General features: G+C 44.1%; 1 long non-coding RNA gene and 1 pseudogene across 1 annotated transcript in view; both read right to left on the bottom strand.

Moving 5' to 3' along the window:
* The window catches only part of LOC141937781 (uncharacterized), a 370,127-nt gene that overhangs the window by 172,141 nt on the left and 183,287 nt on the right, over positions 1-14,699 (bottom strand). The gene's annotated exons all lie outside the window — the stretch shown is intronic.
* LOC141937829 (uncharacterized) lies at positions 7,274-8,870 on the bottom strand (annotated as a pseudogene).

The following is a 14,699-nucleotide window of genomic DNA, read 5'->3' as shown; positions in this document are numbered from 1 at the left end:
AGGGATCTCTGCCCTTCTCAGAATTCAATTATCATATCTCCATCTTTCTCAAGCGAGGCTACCACGCATGTGTGTGGGGGAGTGTCCAATGCGTGGTCAGTCTTAGAAGCAGGTAGCCTTCAACCAGGAGGTGTGTTTTGGTATTATAATGAAGCAAAGTTCATCTAAAGTTCATGATTTCTTCATCGAAGTTATGACAACAGTTGCTATCCATCTTTTTTGATAGTAGTTATGCAGCTATCTCTAACTGCTCCAGCTAGGCTCAGGTACCAAAGAATAGCACTACACTCTCTGTACCACAGTTCTGTATTCAGGAGCCTCTGCACTGCATTCCACTCTTGGGATCAGCAACTGTGTTTCAAACAGGCCGTTATTGGGTACCTTACTGTCCATGTCCCTGATGACAATGTTAGAGACAATGCTGATCTGACTGACTCTTACACCACTGACCCGATCTAATGTCAGGGGAGGTTTCAATATGATCCCAAGAACGAGAGTAAGACACAAACGAGGTCAAATGACATATACCCAAAACAGGATTTTAGCATTAAAGAAGTGAAGAGGGTAAGCGATAGGACAAAATGGAATGAAAAGACAGAAATAAAGCAAGGATGCAGGATAGGGCTGCAAGAATAGTCACCACCATGGATGGATCCAGCGGTGTCTCGTTGGTCCTCAGTCTTCAGTTCTTTGGTGGTGGGTGCACACAGATCTGGCTTCAATGGTAGATGCACACTGAGCAAAATTTTCTGCTGCCTTTTTAAGTTCATCATATCCGCTGATTAGCATATATGCTCGCCTTTAGTTGTTTTTTTTTTTTTTTTTTTTTTTTTTCCTCTGGTCCCACAGGTTTTGTTGCATCTGGCTTCAGGGCAGGAATTTTTGCCTCTTGTCAGTTCATTAGCAAGGCATGCATGGGGTCTGGCCTACACAATAGAGCCACAAATGGCTACAGGATGGGGCCAGCTCAGCACACCTCTGCCCCTTTGAGGCTTGTGTAAAGAGTCTGGACAGTGCAATCGCAAAGAAGTAGGGGGGTGCATCCTTCAATACACTCCTGCTTCTCTGGGCGACATCCCCCAGACCAATTCACAGGCCGCAGCAGCTTCTCTTGGGGGTTTGCACAGACTCAAGCAAGCTTTGAGACAGTCATATGACATTTCAGTCTGTCACACCACCTCTTGGCTCAAAGATTGCTTTAGGACCCATGGTGGCTTTAGGAAAGGAGAGTTGTCTAGAAAAGGCTAGAAAAGAGCATTTTATAATTAATCCAATGAAATAGCAATCAATTGTATAAAATATGAAAAAAAAATATAGCAAGAAGAAGAAGCATTAACATGAGAAAATCACATAGCAAAAGAAAACAGGGAAAAACATCTGTCCATACAATTTTCACAACTGAAGGTTTTGGCTGGTACACCGCATGGATATATTTAACATTGTCCAGTGATGAGGTGGCTATAAATTGCATATTTGTCACAACATATTGAATTAATTGAATAAAGCAGAGAATAATACATGGCAAAACCAGTAATAAGGCCAAACCATGCAACAAATAAAACAACATTAATACAATGGTTAACTATAGTCTAACCAAACATATAATAAAGGTAACAATAACAGTATCAGTTAACAATATTCTAACGTAACATGTTGTTTTGCTGATTGGGGATATCAATTAAACTCAGACACCAGAGTGAAAAGAGCAGGCGTATTTTACTAGAAATAACTAAATAATATAACAGAATAATACAGAAAACATACAGTAAGAAAAGACAGAATAGTGCACTTAAACAAATAGGAAAATACAGCGTAATGTATCAAAACATTACTACCTGAGAGAGAGAATAGTGATTAAGAAAGATCCATCACCACTTGCATACGTTACCATCATCCAGATCCGCAGTCACTGGGCAGCCCCGGTTACAGCGAGGATTTGGAGAGCCTGTCCCGGCAAGTGGGAAATCCTACGCAGTGCGTCCATCCGTAGGTGAGGCTTCCAAAGTCGCTGTGAGTGGGCCCAGCCTTCTGTGTTAAAAATCAGCAAGCCAGAATAGCTGGCACCTTTGTTTTAAGCAGAAATATCTGGTTTAAATTTCACATTAGGTTCCCCCCAGAGCCTGGCCAGGGCTCAAGGAAGAAACTAAGGGAATTTCTCTGCTTATCTGATTGGGTTATGCACAAGGTCTCACATCAGGCCTTGAGGACAGACACCTGTCTCCATGACTCTGTTACCCTATTCATATACAAAGGAAGGGAGAGATACATTCATCACATCAGGTCTTGGAGACAGACACCTGCCTCAATGACTCTGTTACTCTATTCATATACAAAGGAAGGGAGAGATACATTCATCATAGCTCCATCCTCCATGCATATTTCATTAGGGATTACATACTGAGTTAACAGTTTCGGTTCAGGGCCTGTTGCTCAGGCTTCAACACTTCCACCTTTTGCATCAGACTAGGTGGTTTGTTATAAGTTAGTATAATACCTGTTAGCACAATGGTTATCAGTTATAAAATATACAGGATTCATCTATAGGTCAACTCTGGCTTGGGCCTATTGTCCAAGCCTTAGCACTTCACATGTTTAACCAAAATGTGTCCCAGGCTGGGCGTAAGGACATGGTCCCAGCCCTTGGGAATTGGGGGGAGAAGATGGTTGTCCACAAAAACAAGTACAGCTGTGAAACGGGTTACATGGACACTTACAAGACCAACACATACATATCACAAGGGAAAGCATAGCAAGAGCTACCAGAGTAACCACCAAAAGGGTATGTTGTCAATTGTGGCACCTTCATGGGTAGCTCACTGCTATGCTTATTCCAAATAAGGTAGTGGGTTGTTATACCACCCCGTGACTGGAATGGTGGCCATTGTAAGTGAGAAAGAACGCATGCATTTATACAACCTGTATGATAGATGGTGCCTTTTTACGTATGGCACGAATCTGTTTAATGCCATCGGGCAAAGCGGTAGAGACAAATTGCATGTTCGATACAATGCTTTGAATCAATTGTATAAAACATGGAATCAAACAAGGTAAAAACACTACCATAGCCAAGCCACATAACATATAAAACAAGATATGCTTAACCAACAGTGCACCAGGAAGCCATGAGAAGGGATCAAATTCCCAACCTTTCCAGGTCTGAACAGGGACATGGGTTAGTTTCCTAATCTCAGAAGTTATTTGTTTGACCACCTGACCATTGTCATCAATTTTTAAACAACAGTTTGAATCATTTAATTTACCACAAACACCCCCTTCTTCAGCTAACAGGTAATCGAGAACCATACGATGTTGGAATATTGCAGTTCACATTTGTGTGGCCTGGTCTACTAATAGATCCAGGGCACGAACGATCTCACTGATGATAATTTCTAAAACAGGTTGTAATTGAATAATGTGATTCAAATTATAAATAGCTTCTCGAGCACTGCTAATCACTTCATTGGGGTTCCAGGTGGCCCACTGAAACACCTGCACTACATGGTTTTTAGCTGTACTATTGGCATGTAGACAATTTCCAAACAGCATGTCAAAGAACCGATCTTGCATTACCGCTTTACAACCTTCCCCTGTAGGGGAAGGACATTTTACCCAACTATTGTGAGTTTTACATGTGTTCAGTTCCATCTCCCTTGGTATTTAGAACAATCATAGGGTCTGCAATAGGGGTCATAACAATCAAAGCATGGGGATAAAGCCCATTCACAAACACTTTCCCGGACTCGTACTCCTTTCTCTTTTGTCCAGTTAAGGCAATAAATACCTTTTCCAGGAAAATGGAGTTGCCAGGGATCAGCATCCTCAGTCCAGAATCTTGTCCCATTATGGACTGTACTCAAATTGCTAACCCACCATTCTTGGTTAGCACTTAGAGAGCCGAAGCCTCCCGAGGAACTGAGGGAGAGAAGAACAGTCACCCAAAGCAGTTTCTGTGATGATAGACAATACATCCTAAAAATATTAATAAGACAATGAACATCAGTATCATACAAGAATTTAAATTTACATAAGGATCTCCTGTCGTGGCTCAAAATATTGTTCCCCATGGGGTTTTACCTGCAAGAAGAAAGAAAAGCATTCTCGGTTCGTTTTGAGAACTGCAAGTGGGTTATAATTGGAAAGATGGAATAATCCATGTTGTGTTAATCTTATGTTCCTTTCCGTAGGCATCTTTTGCTTTCCAGGCATATTTGTTTATCGGAGTTTCCAACAGTAGGGGCACAGCTCCCACTGTGGGGAGTTTGACCAAAACTGGTTGGCCTGGATAGTGTAATGGATTTTTAGGAGGATCAGGGCCATATGGGGCTGGCATAATGTTGGGGCCTTCGGACAGAATGGTGTAATTTTTGGGGATCCATTCATTCCCCAACGACTATTAACACTAGTCACCGCATCCCACAGTTGCTCGGCCCATCCTGATTTATGTAGCTTAAGGAAGCGCTTTAACAAACCATTTGTCCTTTCCACAATTCCGTTTGCCTGTGGATAATATGGAGTATGAAACACCCATGAAATCCCCTCTTGAGCTGCCCACTCTTGGACTAATTTGGCAGTGAAGTGGGAACCATTGTCTGATTGGACTGAATGCGGTTTGGGGAAGGTGCCAAACCACCCCTTCAAAGCTTTCACTGTGTTTTCCCCCGTTGCTCTAGCAAGTGCCTCAGCTTGGACCAGCCCAGACACTATCTCTACCCCAACCAGCACGTAATGCTTTCCTTCTGATTTCCAGAAAGGGCCAATATAATCCACTTGCCAGGCCTCCCATAGCCCTTTCCCTTCCCTTAAGTGCAGGGGATCATCTTCTAGGCCATGTTTTTCTAAGCGGATACAACATTGTTCACAAGCAGACACTAGAGTTTTACATTCTTCTCTGGTAACTGGCCAGCCTCAGGCTTGGGTCTCACAATAAAGATCCTTGGCCCCAGAGTGTTTTCTTTTCACATGTAGCCATTCTAGCAACCGTTCCCAATCCTCTGCTATTTGGGCATTCTGCAAGGTAGCCAGCCGGGCTAGCTCGTCAGCTTTTCCATTCCACTGGCTTGCAGGAGTATCATCCTGCTGGTGGGAAGCCACCCATGCTATCACAAAATCCCCACGTTTGGCAATATCTAAGATTTCTTGCCATTTCTCCTTTTGCCACACTGGCACCCGGTTTACCTCCCAGTTGTTCTGTCCCCAAAAAGGGAGCCGTTCTGTTCACCCTTTGAATACCGCAAATGAATCTATGTAGATATACACTGGAGTTCTCGTCCTTTCTTCGCTATTGAACGCACTCCATACTGCTACCAACTCCCCCACTTGAGCACTACCCTCGCCCTCAGTAATTATTTCCTTTTTAGTATCCACATTAATAGCTACAGCCCGATACTTCCACTGTTTGCCCTCTCGCTTAGCAGAGGCGTCTGTGAACCACATGTTCTTCAATTCTTCGGAAAAGGGCGGGGCGGTTCTGACAACTGAAGGAGGAGGAGTATCCCTGTCCAGAAGGTTTCCCACTTCTTCCTGTATGCTAAACACCTTAGGGGTACCTTCAGTGATTGTGAAAACATTACAATAATGTTCAATTTTAGCATACCATTTCCTTACGGTATCCCTTTGGGCCACCCCGTCAGGTGGAGGAGATGCTGCCAACACAGGCTTAATTACCTTAAAAGGTCCCCTCAATATTATAGGTTGTTGGCGTATGGTCTGCTCTGCTTCTCTAAGAGCCAAACTCACTACAGACCCTTTTCCCAACTGGAATACCATTTTTCAGCATCCTTAAAACTCCTAGAGTAAAACCCAGTCAGGCGGGTAGGACCATCTGGTCCCTTTTGCCAAAAGTGAACTGACAATCCTGAGCATGCAAACCCCCATTCAAACTGGACAGGATCAGTGGGGTGGATAGGACCCAAAGCTTGATGGGCGCTAGCTTCAAACACCAACAGTTGCAATGCCTCATCGTGGGCTAGAGTCCACTCCCAAGCCACCCCTTTCCACAACAGGTTATATAAGGGTCATGCAATTATTGCAAAGTCCGAGATATGCTTTCTCCAAAAAACCAATAATCCTAAGGCATGTTGCAGCTCTTTCTTATTTTCTGGGATCTTTACCTGATCTAATGCTGAGAGGGTGTCCAGAGGAATACAGACTGACCCTCCTTTCCACCAGACGCCTAAAAACTTAACCTCACTGGCAGGAGCTTGAATTTTCTCCCTGGGTATTTGGAGGCCTATTTCTTCCAGATGGTTGATGATTTTATCCTGCATAGTCTGCACTGAGGCCATGATATGTCCCCCTATTAATATGTCATCGATATACTGGTAGACCTTGATCTCCCCTTCTGACAGAATTATTGCCAATTCCTGCTCTAGGACATGGTGGGCCAGGGTAGGTGAGTGTTTATATCCCTGGGGCAAGAAGGTAAAGGTATACTGTTGCCCTTCCCAAGTGAAAGCAAATTGATTTTGATCACCCTCTTGGAACGGAACCATAAAGAACATGTCTTTCACATCAATAGTTGCTAAGATGGAGTGGGCCTGTTCTTGAATGGTTGTGATTAATTCGGCTATGTTAGGTACAGCTGCAGTCAGGGGGCCAGTGTTTGCATTCAGACACCGATAGTCAGCAGTCAATCGCCATTTTCCATTGGGTTTGCATACTGGCCACACTGATGAATTATACGGGGAATGGGTAAACACCAGAATTCCTCGTTGTTTGAGATCCTCAGTCACTGGGGTTATGCCTTTCCTGGCCCCTAATGGCAATGGGTAGGGTTTCACATTGGTAATTTTGGAGAGGGGAAGGGTAGCTGCCACTTGCAATAAGCGCACTTCCGCCCAGGGCATCTTGACTGATTACCTGATCTGGGGAATGCCAAAAGACCACGAGTTTCCCTGAGTGTCATGCCACTGCCTGCCTTTTAACACATCTATACCTAAAACATTCATCTGAAAAGATCCTATGGCCACCATGATGTTGACAGGGTTTTCCTCTCCTGGTAGCCATAGCGTCACCAAAGTAACAGGCATTGACTGTGTTTTTCCCAGGACATTTAAGACAATTAAGTTCTTAGATGGAATCGAGACTCCACATTATTCTGCTTTGGTCCATATTAGCACAGTGATTTGTGACCCAGTATCAATTAAAAAAGTTACCAGCCTTCTCCTTGGTCCTACAGCAACTGTAATCAGTAAATCCCCTTTTATATTCAAAATGAGTTGTCTTAAAAACATTCATCCTCCTTTCCCCCCTCCACCTTTGGGGGATGGAGGGTCTAGTTTCCCACCACCTTCTTTTCCCTGGCCAACTCCTTCTCAAAGTCTATCAAGGGTGGAGCATTAGGGGTTGGTCCAAAAGTGACTTTTCGCTCTGACCATTCCTGCATGATTTTTTCTAATTTTGGGGTTGGGAGTCTGTCCATCAAGTCCCAGGAAATGCCTTTCTGAAGCCCTAGATGCCATAGGCCCTGTCGAGTTAGGGGCTTCCCTCTTCTTCGGTTATTGCCTCGGAGCAGCCCCGAATCTTGGCCCATCATAAGTGATGGTTGCCGCCCATTAACTTGCTCTGCTGCCCATATAACCCTAGTTTCGGTTCTTTGGGACAATCCACCAATGGGGCCATATTTTCTCCCAAAATTAATCAATTCCTGGGCTACCTCTCCCCATGTCCATACTTTCCTCCCCATCCACCAATGATCAGGGGTCACTATCCCCTCCAGAGCTGCCATCATCCTTTCTGCATTGGGGTTGTTTTAAATCTTCCCTTGCAATTGAATGCCAATGGGTTTCAGGGAGTCAGGAAGTCCTCATATCAGGGGAGACATCCTCTCTGGGTCCACAAGCATCATCATCGGGGAGCCCTGGTTAGGCTTGAGCTCCTGATCATACATCATCTGGAGACAGGCTGCCTTCTGCACACTTTCCACTAACTGATCCACTGTACCTGTTATGGCGAGGGGATCACGCCTCTCCAAGGGGTTCAGCCCTCCAACCCAGTACGCAGCTCTCTAAGTTAACGACCACGGGGCCTGGCGATTACCAGTAGTTAGAAACACACCTGGACCCCAATATCCTTCCGCTTCCTTCTCTGACAACAAGATTCCATCCCCCCCTGACAGAGACACTCTCCACACATACTCTGTCTCTGATTCCTTCGCAGTCCTTGCAAAATCTTTTCTCAACTTTGCTAATTCAGTTGCTGTAAATGGGACTGCTTTGGTGACAACCTGAGGATGGTTGTTATCATCCTCATACATATACTCTGTTTTAACCAGCAGGTACGCATGGGCGGGGCTTTCTACAGTTTCCTTTGCCTTCTGCAAATCTCTTTGGGGATAGATTTGCTGTATCCCCCTCTCTGAAAGCTTCATCTCTACCTCCGCCTGTGTATCTACCTCCCTCAAAAGTTGATTCCTCAGTTCCTCCTTTAATATCACATTTTGGTTCCTTTCCTCTTCCAGCAACTGTGTATTTTCTTTCAACTGTTCCTGCAGGGTCTTTATTACCATTTGCAGGGAGTCAATTACAGTATCATCTTGACAAAGCCTCTGCTTTCTATCCTCCACCGCTGCTGCCAGGCTTGCTCCCAATACTGCACAAATTATAGCTTTTCCTTTCTCCCTCCTAACCTTGGCTTCCTTCTGCAACACCCTTATCCTGTCCACTACACTCTGTGGTTGAAATCAGTGGGTTTTCACCCAATCTTGCCCCTGGAGTGAGGGACGAGACTGATGTGCCTCCAAAAGGTCATATAATTTATCTAACACTTCGACTGGTGAGGGGACATAATCACAAGCATCGGCTGCCTTCCGGGCAGCCATTCTTTTTTTTTTTTTTTTTTTTTAACACAAAGGAGCTATCATCCTGAGAGGGCCACACATTAAAATCCAAATTTCCCCTTTTCTCTCCCAGGAGGCCACAGCTCTTAACCTAACACAAAAAATAACAGAAAGGGGCTATCGTCCTGAGAGGGCCACACATTGATATCCAAGTTGCCCCTTTTCTCTCTCAGGAGGTCGCACATTAATCTAACACACAAAAATAACACAAAGGGGTCATCGTCCAGAGAGGGCCACACATTAATATCCAAATTTCCCCTTTTCTCTCTGAGGAGGACACACCTTAATTAACACACACAAAAACCCCCAATATTACTATCCACTCTTCCTCCTATTCACTCTTAGGAGGTCGCACCTTCATTAGATGCTTTCTGTTCCCTGAGAACCCTGTTCATGTATAAAGCAGGGAAGCGGTCCTCTCAGGGAGGCAGCACGTAAATTCCAAGCACAACATGAACCCACCCCCTGATGTTCCTGAGAGGTCCCACTTAACACAGCGAGGCAATACAGCACTCTCATCTCTAGGGATCCTGTCCGTGACACCAATTTAATGTCCCGATCCAATGTCGGGGGAGGTTTCAATATGATCCCAAGAACGAGAGTAAGACACAAACGAGGTCAAATGACATATACCCAAAACAGGATTTTAGTATTAAAGAAGTGAAGAGGGTAAGCGATAGGACAGAATGGAAGGAAAAGACAGAAATAAAGCAAGGATGCGGGATAGGGCTGCAAGAATAGTCACCACCATGGATGGATCCAGCGGCCTCCCGTTGGTCCTCAGTCTTCAGTTCTTTGGTGGTGGGTGCACACAGATCTGGCTTCAATGGTAGATGTACACTAAGCAAAATTTTCTGCTGCCTTTTTAAGTTCATCATATCCACTGATTAGCATATATGCTCGCCTTTAGTTGTTTATTTTTTTTTTTTTTTCCTCTGGTCCCACAGGTTTTGTTGCATCTGGCTTCAGGGCAGGAATTTTTGCCTCTTGTCAGTTCCTTAGCAAGGCATGCATGGGGTCTGGCCTACACACTAGAGCCACAAATGGCTACAGGATGGGGCCAGCTCAGCACACCTCTGCCCCTCTGAGGCTTGTCTAAAGAGTCTGGACAGTGCAATCGCAAAGTGGGGGGGTGCATCCTTCAATACACTCCCGCTTCTCTGGGCGACATCCCCCAGACCAATTCACAGGCCACAGCAGCTTCTCTTGGAGGTTTGCACAGACTCAAGCAAGCTTTGAGACAGTCATATGACATTTCATGCTCTCACAACCACCTCTTGGCTCAACATGGTTGTCAGGACGTTAGGACTGCATGGTGGTAACATAGTAAAGAAGAAGAAGAAAAAGAAAAGAAAGAGAGAGAGGGAGGGGGTGGAGAGTGAGAAAAGAAAGAAAGGAAACAACAGTGATCAAACAATTTACAAAAAATTAAATTGTTCAAACTAAAACATCAATTAATTTAGGGATATCCACGTTGGATGGGACATCAAGCATATTGTGTGCGTTCAAAACAGACATCGAACGTGTTAAGCGATTCATCATTCTCCAGTTTATGACATACAATAATGCTGACCAAACTGATCAAAACCAATATCAAGAGAACCATGATTTGGTGACACAACCTGTTCAGGATGCCTACAGCAGTAGGTGACCACCCAAAAAGAATGTCTCACCATTTATGTCCTGCATCTTTTTGCACTCTTTCCAAAACTCGGTTTATTTCTTTCACATTGTGATGAACAGTTATTAAGGTTTTCTGTTGGTTTTTCCTAATTTTTTCAAAAATCTCAATCGAATGCTTGTGTTGTAGCAATTGCTTAAACCAAAGTGAGGGATTGTAATTAAGGCTCAAGATCTTTGTCTAGATACTGAACAAAATATTTTGAGCTTCAATCACATTGCCTTCATAGATCTATCCTTGTTATTCTCATAAAATGCAAGATTCCAGATTGACAGTTTGCCATTTTTCATCCACTTTTTGGGCCCACACTCTGTGCTCAAAGGGATATAGTTCTGTTATGGTTCAACCCTAATGCAATGACAGGATAAATGGAGTATATGGTGGCCTTATATATGGTAAGCACAAAGCTTGTAGCTGTGTTTGTGATGGAGTCATAGGTAAAGTTTACCAGATTCCACCAGGATTGGAGTTTCTTCTCAAAATCAGTGGCGCTGTGCCAAATTATTTTCTTAATTTCAGTGGGGAGAGTGCCTTCTTCACCTTCTCTTGAGGCGACTACTGACTGCATCCACAGTTGAGCCTGGATACAACTGAGAGCCAAAGAAAGGTTATTTTGGATCACACCAAATGCGTCTGCAATCAGTTCGTGGTCCTTTACATTTACCTCTTCCCATTTTGGTAATATATTTGACAACAGCCACTGGTTAGTCTCCACAGTCAATAAAGAAGATCACAAAGGCTGTTGTAAGTTAGCCAAATCGCTAATTGAGGTAGCCAATTTGTTCATTATTACCTCTGAATCGTTACTATTTAAAACTCCCAATCCTGTGCCCAAAACACCGGTTAGGTCTCTCTGTGTTTGTCTCGTGTGAGGAGTTCATTTTTGCAGCTGGGTTGTCCATCCCTTGTAAGAAGTCTTTAGGAAAGGTGAGCAAGCAGGCTGAATTTCTGAAACATTGTTTTGCATCAGCAATCCAACTTGTTTGAGAGACCATGCCAGGTTAAACAACATTTGTTGTTGGCCCATATTTCTGATTACGTATGGCCCAATTCCAAAGATTTTTGGGCTAAGCACAACAATTGGTTGGGTAGTAAGCATTACAACACCTATTTTGAGTTCTTCCCAGTATTTAGTATTATTTTTGCCACACATAACTTTATGGAAGTACTGCACAGCACTTAAATTTAGCCAACAGTCTAGGTTTTGATTTTTACACAACAAAATAGGGCCATGTGGTCCAGTTCCGTAACTGTTTGTGGGTTCAGTGAGGGATTGGGTGATCAATCTGCATTTTATTGTGATGTCGTCCCCTTGTACCACTGTAAAAGAAGGTATAACTTTATCTTTGTTAGCTAGTGTGAAGAGGGTGTCTATGCCAATGTGTGTGACTACTGCAACAAACACCACCGGAGGCATAGTTCTAGCATTTATTTTGAATTTAAATGTTAGGCCTGATAGACCTCCAGCTGGTGGATTAGGTCGCCAATCGCACACCACATAGACTGGCTTAGTCAAAACAAAGTTACACCAACAATCCCCTTGTTCCTTAATACATTATTTGGTCATTTCAACATTGTTGGTACCTGGGTCTAGGGTATAATTACCAACATTCTTTTGACAGCAACACATGATGAGAGAATCCTGCTTGTTACATTTCCATTCTGTAGTAGGACAGAGTTCTGCAGTGATGTTGGAATTTGGATCCAAAAGATTTCCAGAGATGGTAATTGAGGAGGCTTTCTCATGAAGAGAACCTTTCACTTTTCTGCATCTCACCTGATTTTTTTCTCCAATCGTTCCAGTCAGGACACGGACCCAATCTTTTCTGTCCCATTCCCATTCAAGTGGGTGGTACACTTCAGTATCATGCGTTACTACAGTGGCTAAGTTTGGGAGACAGTCTTTGGGATAGTGTCCTATAGTGCTAGTATTTTTAATGGTAGCTTGGGATCATGGCCATTCTGTATTCTTTTGGTTACAGGTCCCGCTCAGATGAGGGAGACAAGTAACTCAGATTCGCAAATCCCCAATAGAGCGGACAACAAGTCTCCAAGTCCAAACATTTATTAACTACCCACAATGTACTAATTGAACACACAAAAATTGGCTAAGTATATAGCAAGTTGTGGCAAGCAATACAATATGCCTTGCATTTCTTAATAGGAAAGGGAAAATGGGGAGATAGGGGGAATGGGGAAATACAGATCACTGGTCTGGGTTTCTGCGCTGATGCCGCCAGCAAGGGTTCCAGGAGGCAGCCGTCTTTTTCACTTGTATCCATCTTCTTCGCTTCACTGCACTCTCCAGGACCCACCCCCCTTTCTCCCCCCCCCCCCCCCCCCCCCCCCGCCACCTTGATTTATACCCACTTTCCTTGGGTCCGTCCCCTAGGTCAACCCACATACCTATGTATCTCATGGACGGGGAGGCGTAAGGTGTTTCATGGGATGATGTAATTAGCATGATCATGTTAGCCTTCGTCAGCATATTGAGGGTGTTAACTTTAATATGCATTTTGTGGATAATGAAGCAAAGGTCATTCACCGGACAGATGGCCCTTGAAATTTGTCCAGGTACACCAGAGCAGAGCCGTCCTGTCTCCACAGGGCTCCCTCCTCCAGATGCATCTTGTGTTATTCGGGCAGCCTTATCAGCTTCGACCTCCACAGAGTGCACCCTGTGACTCATTGTTTTGTCTTGCAAGTGTTTGAGGCATTTCTTCAATCAGCCTCAACTTTTGCTTTCTCAGGCTGTTTTTCTTAGTTTCTTGCAGGCCTGGTTTCTCGTCTCTCACAGTTAGTGGAAGATGCAGAAAAGTACTACCAATCCAATTAAATGATTCATGATTCATGTTATTCTTGGTGTCCGTTGGAGTTCTTCTGCAACAATAAAACAACAGAACTTGTCTCTCTGAGGGAAAATTAAATCCAGACAGAAAATTAGAATGATGGAATTATCCAGTGAGTATTTATCCAATGCTCCTTTCCTAGGGCATCGAAAGCTACCCATGTATATGCATTCAGCGGGGTTTTTAGAACCAGTGGTACACTTCCCACGGTGGGAAGTTCTACCAAAACGGGTTGTCCTGGGAAGTGAGCTGGATTCCTAGAATTATCTGGTCCCTTTAATGAGGGACATAGCGAGGGAGCCTTTGGGCAAAAAGCCACTGCCTTTTTTGGGGCATCCATTTACCCCCCATCTGTCATTTACACCTTTGACAGCTTCTCATAGGTGGACATCCCCATTTCCCGCCCGTGGTTTCAAAAGTCTTTTCAATAGACCATTTGTTCTTTGTACAATGCCATTAGCCTGTGGATAGTATGGAGTGCAGAAGACCCATTTAATCCCCTCACTTTGTGCCCAATTTTGTACAATTCTGGTGGTGAAGTGGGAGCCGTTATCAGATTGTATTTCTTGTGGTTTTGGAAAAGTTCCAAACCATTCTTGCAGTGCTTTCACAGTGTTTTTTTCCCATAGCTTTGTTGAAAGCTTTGGCTTGGACTAGTCCTGATGTCAGGGGCCGATATAATCTACCTGCCAATCATCCCACAAGCCTTTACCCTCTCTTAAATGCAGAGGGTCATCCTCTAAGGGGTGTCTTTCAAGCCATGTACAGCATTGTTTGCAGGCTGATATGCAGGTTTTACACATTTCCCTAGTGACAGGCCAGCCTCAGGCAAGGGCTTCACAATACATATTACGTTTTACATGCAACCATTCTAACAAACGCTCCCAATCTTCTGTGATCTGGTCCTTTTGTACAGGAGTTAGTCTTGCTAACTCATCAGCTTTGTTATTCCATTTCCCTGCTGAGCCCCCATCTACTTGATGAGAAGCTACCCATCCCACAGCAAAGTTCCCTTGGCTAGCAATGCTTAAGATTTCTTGCCACTTGTCACAGAATCACAGAATCACCTAGTTTGGAAAGGACCTTGAAGATCATCTAGTCCAACCGTTAGCCTAACACTGACAGATCCCAATTACACCATATCACTAAGTGCTATGTCAACCCGCCTCTTGAACACCTCCAGGGATGGGGACTCCACCACCTCCCTGGGCAGCCCATTCCAACACCTAACAACCCGTTCTGTGAAGAAATACTTCCTAATATCCAGTCTAAACCTTCCCTGGTGCAACTTGAGGCCATTACCTCTTGTCCTATTGCTTGTTACTTGGTTAAA

Source organism: Strix uralensis, chromosome Z, assembly GCF_047716275.1.
Source record: "Strix uralensis isolate ZFMK-TIS-50842 chromosome Z, bStrUra1, whole genome shotgun sequence".
Classification (NCBI taxonomy): domain Eukaryota; kingdom Metazoa; phylum Chordata; class Aves; order Strigiformes; family Strigidae; genus Strix; species Strix uralensis.
Note: the sequence above shows the minus strand (reverse complement) of the source record. Positions and strands in the feature narration are given on the sequence as shown.